The following is a 13006-nucleotide window of genomic DNA, read 5'->3' on the forward strand; positions in this document are numbered from 1 at the left end:
TAACGGTCTGGTTGTTTTTTTGACAGGAGCTGCAGGTTCGGGAATATGTCGTGCCTATGTTCCATTTGAACTAAGATTATAATTTTAATACATAACACAAGATGTATGAGTTTCAGATGAATTTACAGGTTTGGGTAAATATAAATACTAGGGTTTACATATGACTCCAGTAAAGTCCCTGACCGTTCGGTTCTATTTATTTCAATGAATCATAATGCGATCATATTATTCAACGCGCTATTATTATGTTTGAGATATCAACCACTGGTCGATGACATAATGTTTGTATAAACTGTAGGTAACAACTGGTAAAAATGTACACCTAGGTCATAAAACCGTAATGATACCTACACTTAAATATTTTCTTCTCAGCCATGTGCCATCAATTTGCTCTTTGAGTGAAATCTCCTCCCATCTGCTGTCTGATTGGCATTTCTCGCAGGATTCCTCGGGTAGTTAAAGTGCGCGACGCCTGTATCTATGCCACTTCAAGGGTAGTACAAGGGGGCGCCTGCTGAGGCACAACTTCCAGAGCATTAAAATGCTGGACATGGGATGGCTCTAGCGGGACTCGTAGACTGACTCGGGCGAGGTCACGCTGCCAATTTAAGTCCACACGAGACAAAAGTCCCATGAAGTGCGCCGATTTTGGGACAGGGCTACAGAAGTGCGAAGCGGTCGCATCTATGCGGGCTTCACGGAAGACCTCTTCAAGGGTAACAGCAAGTGCCTGCTGAGCACACTTCAGAGCGTAAAAACGATGAATGGGACGGCCTACGGACTCAGAGGACCTCGGCTAGCACGCACGAACTTTAGTCCACTTGTGACCGAAGTCCAACATGAAGATTGCGCCATTCTTGGGGACAGGGCCAATGTTGTTGCTAGAGTGTGAGCGCCGCCATCTTGGCAAGCGCGTCACTCTGCGCACACTCTCCCGGATACAATCGAAAATGGGGCAAAGCAGGTGGAGCTGGTTTTCGCTAAGCCACGCTCTACCTAGCCTCCGCAGTTGTCAGAGCATGAGCAATCCACCTGTCACTCAGTGGCCAGCCCTAAGTTATGCAGAACTTTAAGGCTTATAAGCCTTTAAAGCAAAATTAGCTATATAGACCAAATTAATTTTTGTGAATCTGGCTGTAAATGCTTTGATTTTTCTGCTGTAAAGTTGGGCACTGGATTTAACATAGGGAGTTCTATGGACTGGACTCCCTTTTGCAGCCAGCCTCAAGCAGCCAGTCGATGAATTGGCCGTTTTAGTCACACTTCCTTGTTGGCTTCAACGATGAGACGGCGGGAGGTGTTGCTGCTCGCATAAAAACACGCAATCTGATGAGGGGATAAATCCAAAAATTATAAATGATTCTGTGTAAGTATTTAAAGCACAAAAGAGATTGCTATTACATAATTGCTGGTTTCTGCATGTCTCTGAGTGGCGCCGTTTTATCTACTACAAACTGAAGTATGCCATAATGGTGTTTTCAAGCGTCTAACAATCAAACATCACAGAGCTGGCTCTGAGATCACAACTATAATAAACATTTCCTAGTTTTATTTGAGAGAAAACCTCATTGTGCAAAACACGACTCTGAAACTCAAAGGTTTAGACTACAACCCGTCAACAATAAAAAGTTTGATTGATTAAACTTGGAAATTATGACAAATATAGGAGCATTGCCCAAATGTTCTTCAAAGTTATAATACAACACATAATAGGATTATTATAGTAATTAATTATTTAAGCATTATTTTTAAGGAATTATCAGTGTTTTGTCCAGCGTTTTAACTCTAGTATAGCCTACCTCTGTTGTGCAGAATTTTGTCAGAAACTTAACCAGTTGGTTAAGTTTCATGAAAAAAACAGTAATTAAACTTTTTTTACATGAAATTATTATTTATTTAGAAGGGAGACTTCAATACTCGTCATTAAAATGGTTTCAAGTTTGTTGTAATAAGGGATTTGTTCACTCAAATCACTTATTTTTCTTTTAACAATCATTGTTACTGAGTAAAATTATTTTTTATATATACGTGAGAGGGTCTGAGACGATTTATCATACCGTGCCAAAATCTCATACCATTACAACCCTAATCAAGTACTGGCTTGGGATGTGGCTTTTATTACGCGTCCTCAACCTAACTAGAGGGGAATTTGGGGTGGGCCTAAGACTGCAAGAGTGCTCACATGAATGCTGCCTAAAAAAATTTTTTAGGCTAAGCATTAGGGCTGGTCCAAATACCATTCTTTTTGAGCTTCGAGGCGTTGCCTCACGCAGGCAGGGCTTATATGCTCTGAGAACGGGACACTGTCACTAGGGATACAAAACACACAGGTCTGTTAAGAGCACTACTTTTAATATAGACAAATTATTATTCTAGGATGGGCTACTGTATGTTTTTTATGACTGCCGTCGCTCGCAAGTATTTTCCAAGCAAATTAAGTGCACGTTTTTATCATGTGTAAAATTACTGATTAACATGTTGGCTAATGCAGCTCGTTTTTTTTTTTACACCAACAATATATAGGCGTCCTACTTACAGAACTCTGTGTGATTTTTCAAAACTTCTGATGTGCTAAGCTGTGGTAGGCCAGTTTCAAAATCGCAAATTTGGTACACTGGCGAAGCATTTTTTATTTCCTTCTCTTCAGGATGAACTGAATTCATGATGTCTATTCATAAGTGATCTATATTCAAAATGCTAATGAGAACTGGCTCTTGAGGGACGCCAGGTGTTGTGAGAGAGGAAAAAAAGAAAGACTATCCAAATCCCGAAAAATCGAAAATACAACCCACCGAATGTAATATTATAACACCTGAATATTCTGTTCCAGCCCCTACAAAGCATCAACAGTCACTGCGGAAGAAAAAAAAATAAATAAAAAAAGGTTTCTACAATATTGTAATTTTTTGAGATGCACCTGTATACAGGTGCTGGTCTTATAATTGTAATATCATAAAAAAGTTGAGTTTATTCTACGAATTCCATTCAAAAGTGAAACTTGTATATTATATTGCATTCATTACACACAGACTGATATATTCTCAAAATGTTTATTTCTTTTAATTTTGATGATTATAACTAACAACTAAGGAAAATCCCAAATACAGTATCTCAGAAAATTAGAATATTACTTAAGACCAATACAAAGAAAGGATTTTTAGAAATCTTGGCCAACTGAAAAGTATGAACATGAAAAGTATGAGCATGTACAGCACTCAATACTTAGTTGGGGCTCCTTTTGCCTGAATTACTGCAGCAATGCGGCGCGGCATGGAGTCGACCAGTCTGTGGCACTGCTCAGGAGTTATGAGAGCCCAGGTTGCTTCTGATAGTGGCCTTCAGCTCTTCTGCATTCTTGGGTCTGCATATCACATCTTCCTTTCACAATACCCCATAGATTTTCTTGGGGTTAAGGTCAGGCGAGTTTGCTGGGCAATTAAGAACAGGGATACCATGGTCCTAAACCAGGTACTGGTATCTTTGCACTGTGTGCAGGTGCCAAGTCCTGTTGGGAAAACGAAATCTGCATCTCCATAAAGTTGTTCAGCAGCAGGAAGCTGAAGTGCTCTAAAACTTTCTGGTTATACGGCTGCGCTGACCTTGGACCTCAGAAAACACAGTGGACCAACACCAGCAGATGACATGGCACCCCAAACCATCACTGACTGTGGAAACTTTACACTGGACCTCAAGCAACGTGGGATTGTGTGCCTCTCCTGTCTTCCTCCAGACTCTGGGACCCTGATTCCAAAAAAAGGAAATGCAAAATTTACTTTCATCAGAGAACATAACTTTGGACCACTCAGCAGCAGTCCAGTCCATTTTGTCTTTAGGCCAGGCGAGATGCTTCTGACACTGTCTGTTGTTCAAGAGTGGCTTGACACAAGGAATGCGACAGCTGAAACCCAAGTCTTTGCATACGTCTGTGCGTAGTGGTTCTTGAAAGCACTGACTCCAGCTGCAGTCCACTCTTTGTGAATCTCCCCCACATTTTTGAATGGTTTTGTTCCAATCTCTCCGGGTGCGGTTACTCCCTATGCTTATACACTTTTTCTACAACCCTTTACTTTGCCTTCCCTTCGCCTCTCTATTAATGGCTTGGACCACAGGAGCTCTGTGAACGCCAGCCTCTTTTGCAATGACCTGTTGTGTCTTGCCCTCCTTGTGCAAGGTGTCATATGGTCATTTTTGGACAAACTGTGCGGCAGCAGTCTTCCCATGATTGTGTAGCCTAAAGAACTTGCTGAGAGACCATAAAGGCCTTTGAAGGTGTTTTGAGTTAATTAGCTGATTAGAGTTGGCACCAGGTTTGTCTGCAATATTGAACTTTTCACAAATATTCAAAATTTTCTGAAGATACTGAATGTGGGATTGGTCCTTAGTTGTCAGTTATATCATCAAAATTAAAAGAAATGCACATTTGAAATCAAGTCGTGTGTAATGAATTGAATATAATATACAGTTTCACTTTTGAATAGAATTAGTGAAATAAATCAACTTTGTTTTCAGTCAGCATCGTGGTTATGGACAATCATAAGTTTTCAGCTGTGTACTGTCAATCATCTCTTTATCACCGCTTTTGGCTCATGTGTTAAAAGTCCACTGTTTCAGTTCTTGGTTATCGGGGTTTTTCTTTACTATGTGTTGTGGTGCATACTTCTATGTTGTATTTACACCTGTTTTGGGATTATTAAAGACCGCCTATGCCTATACATTACATCTTGCTTTGTTGATTATTGATTATGATTCCAACCCGAGAGTGACAGAGTGAGAACACCTCCATGTTTCTACACTGTCAAACAAGGTTTAAGGCCACACTGATTTGCAGCTGTAACCATGTGTGACAATTCAGTGACATTTTCACACCCACTCAGATGAGACCTAACTGTGGTTTAACTGTAATACATGTGTGAAAATAAAACCAAAGGCTACATACCATGTTCTAGAACCTTTACTGTACTTTAAAATAAACAACTCAAAACTGGACCAGAACATTTTTAATCTATTGCTGGCTGAACACAACAATAATAGAGTAAGAAAACGTAAGAGAAAGACATGAAGGAATGAAAAGACACAACAGGAAGGAAGTGAAAGATGCGAAAGAGAAATAAGAGAAGGTTTAACACGCAAACACGGAAGAAAAAAAAAATACAACCATATGAACAAGAATTAGAAATCTAAACCCTAAACAATCATTCATTATAAAGACAAGGCAAACTGACATTAATGACTTCAATAGAGATATGACATCTGCTAAAGTCAACCCTGAGTGGGAATAGCTGGAAGTCATGTGATGATCTGCCATTAGAGCAAGAGAAATGAAGATCCTGCAGGTAAAATGTCATTGTTAAGTTATATAATATCTAACAGATCATTCTATATTCAGACACAGAAATACATAAAAATACTAAGGTTTTTATCATATACATATTGGAATGTAGCCTATATGCCATAGATCTGTTAAGAATAAACAACCTGGATTTATTTATTCCCAAAAAACCTTTTATAACATGTAAACATAAATAAAACACATGCTTTACTATACATAGCAAACAATGTGATAATCAACACTACCCAACAGATAATACAACAACTCTATTTCTCTCTTGCAGATGGCTCTTAAATCATTTAGCATGCTGATGAACTGCAGAAAGACAGCAACACTGACCATCCACTTTTCCAGCCATCTTGTTTCATGAATACTCTGTCTGAAGAGATAAACCTTACTGAATAAGCCATGAACCACAGAACAAAGAAAAATAAAACCAAAAAAAAACAGAAAAAAAATGTGTAACTCAAATGGTTTTATGAGGCAGTTCAAATTATGTAAATAATAACCAATAAAAATCATAAAAATAGGAACAATATATGACAGAGTAATTTAAGTGTATTGAAGTGTTTTCTCACAGAACTGCACATCTGTCTGTGCGTCCAGCCTGAGCTGATGACCTCACCGTCTCAGTAACATCCCTCCCAGTGTTTCATGATGCACACGGTCTTCACTGACCTTTCCTGCGCCGTAGTTTGCGCTCCCATGGTAATAACAACCTTTTTGACTGATGGACCGCTCCTTAAGATTAACGGTTCTTCTCCAGTAATTTGGCAATTAAATACATTTTCCTACAGAAGCACATATCTTCGCTTTTCACACTGTTATCACATTCTGATAACTGTACTGGCACCACAAACTCACTATCATTTCTGCCACCATCTTGTGCCTCAGTCATTAATCATAGTGAATTTCACCTCAGAGTATTATTACTTTTTTTCTTTACTTATTCATTTGTTTGCTGTGGAAGCATTAGGATAATATACAGGTAAAATTGTGAAATAATATTATTTTAAATTTTGGCTGGATTACCAAAGAGCTCTATCAACCTCAAAAGAGTTCAAAATACAACTGCCTCAATCAACGTAAATCTCTTATCGCATTTTATCTCCTCTTGAGTTTAAATTTATTCTCTTATTTTTATTCTTTTAGTCAATTTTACTTTCTTGTTCACATTATATTAGAGCTTTTAAGCAGAAATATATGTCTTTTGCAAATTACTTTTTAACCCCTTTGTGGTGCTAATTTAAGTATTTTTATATTCACTGATATTTAATGATTAACATGTTTATTGATTATGGTATTTTAAAAAACGAAGAACACCACGAAAAAAAAAAAAAAAAAAAAAAAAAAAAAAAAAACAACAACGCTGTAGTACCGTGGTAATTTTGGTAGGTTACTATTATTAGTGCAATATGGTGATGTAAACCCTTGTTTGTCCTCCTAGTACATCCTCTTTAACATTTAATTCAACAACAAAAAAAGGAGTAGGAACATTTTTGTTACTGTACAAATGAAGTCAACAACACCAAAAATGAAGGGGAGCCTTTAAATATTAGCACACAGTCAAAAACTTACATGCTCGCTCCTATAGTACAAGTCATCATAAAGTACCCAGATAGCAAACTGACTCCGCAACGGATCCGCCCCAGAGGTATCACAAGCTCCGGAACGGATCCGCGAAACGGGTCCGGAACGGAGTCTACTTGCACAGCGCAGCGGATCCGGAACAGATAAGGATTGTGGATCCAGATCAGATCCGGGGCAGACTTGCCCCGTGTCCGCCGATAAGGTAGTTCATCCGCCGCGGATCCGATCTGGACCCATTTATGAAGCACCTGATCCGCCGCGGATCCGATCTGGACCCGTTTATTAAGCACCTGATCCGCCGCAGATCCGATCTGGACCCGTTTATTAAGCACCTGATCCGCCGCGGATCCGATCTGGACCCGTTTATTAAGCACCTGATCCGCCGCAGATCCGATCTGGACCCGTTTATTAAGTGGGTCATTTGGTCTGGATACCTTTCAGATCACTCTCGAACTAGTATTCTGGCCACAACTCGCTACACAGAAATATTTAAAATCTAAATGGATCAACATCAGATAGACTGGATTGCTCTATAAAAGCATGAATATTTAATGTTTGCCTTTATTAATATTAATAAAACATGATGAAATCATTCAGAACTTTAGCCAGTTACAATAAAACTATAAAAATAGTCTGTAAATGTATTTACAATCTGTAATTACTATTATTACTTTTATAGTTTAATTATTTATGTACATTAATAGGTATTGAATAGAATTATTACAGAAAATGAAATGCGACCATAAATTGTACCAAAAACATTTTTTATTTAATGAAAAATAAGACTTTACAACATTAAGAAGAGTAAATATTTGAGCAACATTTTTTTGTAAACAGTTGTACTGCTTAATTTTTTTATTTTATTTTTGTATAAACTGGATTTTTTTTAAATATTCTTTGAATAGAAAAATAGAAACAAATAGATTCTTTGAATGGAAACAAAAACAATAAAAAACATTTATCTAAAATAGTAACCTTGTACCTTTATTTTATTGTAACTGTTGCTATTTTAAATGAACACTTCAAAACACTGAAGTTACCAATGAAACTCTGAAAAACTCTACTGCTGGGTGCTCACAGTGGGACGGTTCCTTGAGCTTCCCCTATCAGCTGCCAGGCTGAACCACCGTATTGTGTGTTTTGTAATTTCATCATCAGTGGCGGCACGTGATACATGGCTCTTTCTCACAGCACCTGTAATACACAAGCAGATTTTCATTTAAAATGTGTCGATAATGATGAGAAGCCCTAGGCATTTTTACTCTATATGGATTAATATAAGAGCCAATCATACAGCAGAAATATGCGACAACAGCCAATCAGCATGCAGCTTCAAACATTCACGTCAAAGAACAAAGTCAATTTCCTATAGCACTTTGCAAAGAAAACTCGACAAGGACGACAAAAATGAGTGGGAAGCAGCCACGAAAGTGAAACTAACCTCGATTTATTATTCAAAAATTATGAAATTGTCGACAAAAAGGTAGCACGAATTCAGTATATATGGAAGTGGTTTTGGTTATTTGAAAAGCGACCAGGCGCAGATTAAAACGATCTGTAAAATATGTCGTCGGATGGTAAAAAACAAGACCTGGCAACACAATCAACCTATTCCATCACAGTGCTTCCCACACATACCCTGCGTCTCAGTCTGCTCCCTAGCTTCCTAAGTCGTGAATCAGTATATCATGTAAATGAATGTGGCCGACTCCCTGATCAGTGCCCTGACTACTGAACTTGGGAGCTGATTGAGACGCACCCATAGACTTTACTTGGGTGGGTCGCCCAGGTATATTAACGGCCGCCCAAGTATATTTGTAGACACATTTATGCTTTTATTACTTTTATCCTCTCAGACATTTGTATCCGCCAAGATAATGAAACCATCCATGATTGATTAACTAGTGGAAAATCTCCCCTCGCCCTACGTGTTTCGTACCTGCTCGTTATGTGTGTGTCAGAACTGTTTACTCCCGCTGACATTCCCACATGCGCTGCAGAGATGCGGTGGATATTTCACAAAGAGCGTTGCATGTTGCAATGTCACAAGGCGGCACTGTTGTGCGTTCTAAATGCTCACGCAACAGCGCTTCAGGCTGCTTCAAAGTGATTCTCAATTAATGATTAACAATTGCTAATGAACTGGAGTTGATGAATTATGACAATGTCTACTTTATGGCCTTCATATAAAATGTTTAAGACGGTTGTAAGAATCTTAAGGATCAGCCTGCAATTGTGTAGACATTTAAAAATATTTCCGGCTTGTTTATAATTAAAAGTCACACGCTAAGTAGGTAAGTTGGCTTAATATTTTAAGGCCAAATGTGTAATCTGTTTTTGTTAATAAACTATACTTTAAAATGTAATTAATAAACCCTCAAATTTTTGTGGCTTTAGTCATAGCTGGCAGCATTAACAGTTTATATATCGAAATATATATCGTTATCGATCGATATGGGAAAAAATTATTGAGATTACATTTTTGCCATATCGCCCAGCCCTACTCTAGCGGTTAATAAACAGAACTTCATGCATCTTGTGGAAGAACATTATAGCCTGAGCTACTTCTCTCTGTTTATCTCTATGATGAGTCATGCAGATACTGGAAATATTTATTACATTTACTTACACAGGAGGAACTTCTTGGACTCCATCTGGTTGAATGCCTTTTTCCCATTCACGCCCTTCCAGTTGATCCTCCTCCCAACGTCATCATGGAACATGCGGGAAAGGATATTCCATGTGACACGTTTTGTGTCATGGCCCCCAACAGTTGCAAGGGAAGAAATCTAAAATGTAACAAAAATCCTGTCAATTTCTTATATATTAAAGAGTTAGTTCACCCAAAAATGAAAATTCTGTCATTAATTACTCACCCTCATGTTGTTCTACACCCGTAAGGCCTTCATTCAACTTCGGAACACAAATTAAGATATTTTGATTAAATCTGATGGCATAGTGAGGCCTTCATTCAAAGCAATGACATTTCCTCTCTCAAGATCCATAAAGGTACTAAAAACATATTTAATGTGAGTTCAGTGGTTCTACCTAAATATTATAAAAGCAACAAGAACTATTGTGCACCAAAAAACAAAACGACTTTTCAACAATATTGTGATGGGCTAATTTCAAAACACTGCTTCGGATCTTTACAAATTGAATCAGTAACTCGGATCTCCTATCAAACGGCTAAACTGCTGAAATCACGTGACATTGGCGCTCCGAGTCACTGATTCGATTCGTAAAGCTCCGAAGCAGTGTTTTGAAAACGGCCCATCACTATATTGTAGGAAAGTCGTTATTTCGTTTTTTGGCGCACAAAAAGTGTTCTTGTCGCTTTATAATATTAAGATTGAACCACTGAACTAACATGAACTGTTTTAAATATGTTTTTAGTACCTTTATAGATCTTGAGAGGAAATGTCATTTCTTTGAATCCAGGCCTCACTGAGCCATCGGATTTAATCAAAATATCTTAATTTGTGTTCGAAGATGAACCAAGGTCTTACGGGTGTAGAACGACATAAGGGGGATAGATGAATGACATTTTTATTTTTGGGTGAACTAACACTTTAACAGAGGGAAATAAATGTCCCCTGTGCCATATATTTTATGTTTAGTGTATATAACAGCATTTATATTGACAGTTTTGGGAAAACTGCACTCAAAAATACATCTGGTACAGTTTGCCCAAATTGCTTAATGGGGACCATCTGGTAGTGAAACCTTAAGGCTTGTGCACACCAGGGCGATTACTGCGCGCATTTATCGCCAATGTTTAATGCCTCGTGACTAAACAAAGGGCGCTAATGTGAGTGTGCACACCAACGCGCAAAACGGCAGGCGTAAGTTTCTGCTGAAGTTACAGTAAAACACGACTTGGTGACGCTCAAGCACAAAACGGTCTTGCCGAGCACACATTGATAGACGACAACGAAGAGGAATCAGCCGATAGATTTCCCCATGTTCTCCTCTTAACTATGGGATGTATCCAATATCTGCGTCTTTTCTGTCGTCTTTCCTCATTCAACAGAATAATAATTTTTTCATCGCTGGAGCTCCTTGTCAGCAGACAGACAAGGGACACGGAGGTAAGTGGTACAAATAACAGCAGGTTTATTAAACAACGATTGAGACAACACTGGCGAGAGGAGAGTCCAGGTAAGCGGGCGGGGAGCGGGAAAGTCTTGTGTGGCTTATCTGAGTCTGATAGTGTCTTTGTGTTTCCCAGAGGGTCCGGAGGGAGCTGAGGAGCGTGTAGACAGTGGAGAACATCAGCTGGGGAGAACTAGGACGTATCACAGGAACAACAGGTAAGTGGGTCAGGTGAAACAACATTGTAAGGTTGAGACCAGACAGTGAGTGAACAGAAGGAGTGCAGGTATATAGTGCAGGCTGTAAAGTGTAAAGATGCGCATTGCCACCTTGTGTACCCGGGTATTTCTATTTTTCAAAAAGCCCCTCTACTGTCAGGGAGTGAATTTGCATGTTCATTTGGCTCATCGCTAGTGAAATTTGCTTGGGTATGAACACAAAGACGCGCTGAAAAACGTTATGAAAAATGCGATAAGCTTGCGCAATAACCGTACTGGTGTGCACGAGGCTTTAGGCTTTGTGCCAAAATTAGGGTTTGCTCCCTACGTCACTACACCTTTAAATCAGAACCATAAGTAGGGGAACATTTGCACTACACTACTGTGTAATGCTAAGAGAGAGGTGATAGCTATCCAGGTTCATTTAAGAGCAAACCTAAAACTACTCAATGTACAGCACAAGTTATTTAATAGACATAATATGACTTTATGATTGGCTGAAAGACCATTAAACATTTCTAAAATGGCTGATAAAGATTTGTTTATCACATTAAAAATAATTAACACAGCATGCGTTTTTCACTCCCTAAGATTAGCATGCACTGTAGCATGCATTCTAGCATTAATAAATGCTAGAATGTAATGTAAATTTTCAGTGTAATGAGATTGAAAAAAAAAAAAAAAAAAAAACACTCACCACACTCAACTTTATTTGATTATTTGCGGGATTTCTGAGCCACTCCTCAAAATTCTCCACTTCCTCTATTGATGTTAATGGAAAATCTACCGGGTTCTCAGGCATTTCCATGTCTTGGCCTGCTGGGTTCAACTTGCTCGTCAAATAATTTACTTTAGCAATTATTTGCTCCTGCTGGTGTTTTATTAATTCCAGTAAACTCATAATGTGGACTTCTGCAGCTGTAAAAAAATAAAAATAAAAAGTTTAGTATATATAAATTTCATTCTGCATTAGACAACTCATTAAGGCATACATTCCACTTAACAGATAGAAAGAGAAAGTTATTTTTTTTTTAAAACAGGCCTCAAAGAATTGAATTTAGACTTTTATTCACATATAAACATTGATCAGTGAACAAATTTAAGCTCAACCGAACATGCTTAATGCGCGAGAACAAACCTTTTGAGGAAGCTCAAATGTGCTGTGTAACACACTGGAATGAACGTCATTGGCTCTTAAGGGAAGCTCAAGCATGCTGCGCAACATGAGAATGAACCTCATTGTTTCTTGCTTAAGTTTAAACGTGCTGCGTAACACGAGAATGAAATCCACTGAGATTTTCTACTCAAATAAAAGTATCATTCAGCCAGTCTGTGTTCCTTCACAATTTAACTTCTCAGCAATGAACTGTAATAAATCCAAACATGGATTTCCACTATATTGTTTGCGATTGTGGTTGCTGAATAAATGGGCTTATATAAAGTATTTTTTTGCTGTTATTTTATATATTGCTGTTATCATTTATATAATTTAAAATTATTGGTATTAATATTAGGAATTTCACTGTATTCATTTTTGCAGTAAGTTTCTTGTTTTACCAGTTTTGGTAATGAAGCGTGTTAATTTATATGATAAATAGCCTATAATAAATCAGCACACTAGATGAGGTAAAATAAATCATGGGTACAATTCAACATTCTCTTGATTTGTGCTTTTAGGTGAAAGTGCAATAATTCTGATGAAATGTAAAAATAAATTTCTCAAATAATAACACAACACTATTTGAGTCTCTGATGAGATATTGCTCACCATACT

At 38.1% G+C, this 13006-nt stretch overlaps 1 long non-coding RNA gene across 1 annotated transcript; it reads left to right on the forward strand.

Moving 5' to 3' along the window:
• Positions 1–6936: 6936 nt before the first annotated feature.
• On the forward strand, positions 6937–11924 carry LOC122142764. Its single transcript, XR_006158786.1, has 3 exons — positions 6937–7121; positions 9553–9715; positions 10953–11924. It is a non-coding gene; the product is annotated as an uncharacterized LOC122142764 (long non-coding RNA).
• Positions 11925–13006: the final 1082 nt, after the last annotated feature.

This window comes from Cyprinus carpio, unplaced genomic scaffold, assembly GCF_018340385.1.
Source record: "Cyprinus carpio isolate SPL01 unplaced genomic scaffold, ASM1834038v1 S000000148, whole genome shotgun sequence".
Lineage (NCBI taxonomy): Eukaryota > Metazoa > Chordata > Actinopteri > Cypriniformes > Cyprinidae > Cyprinus > Cyprinus carpio.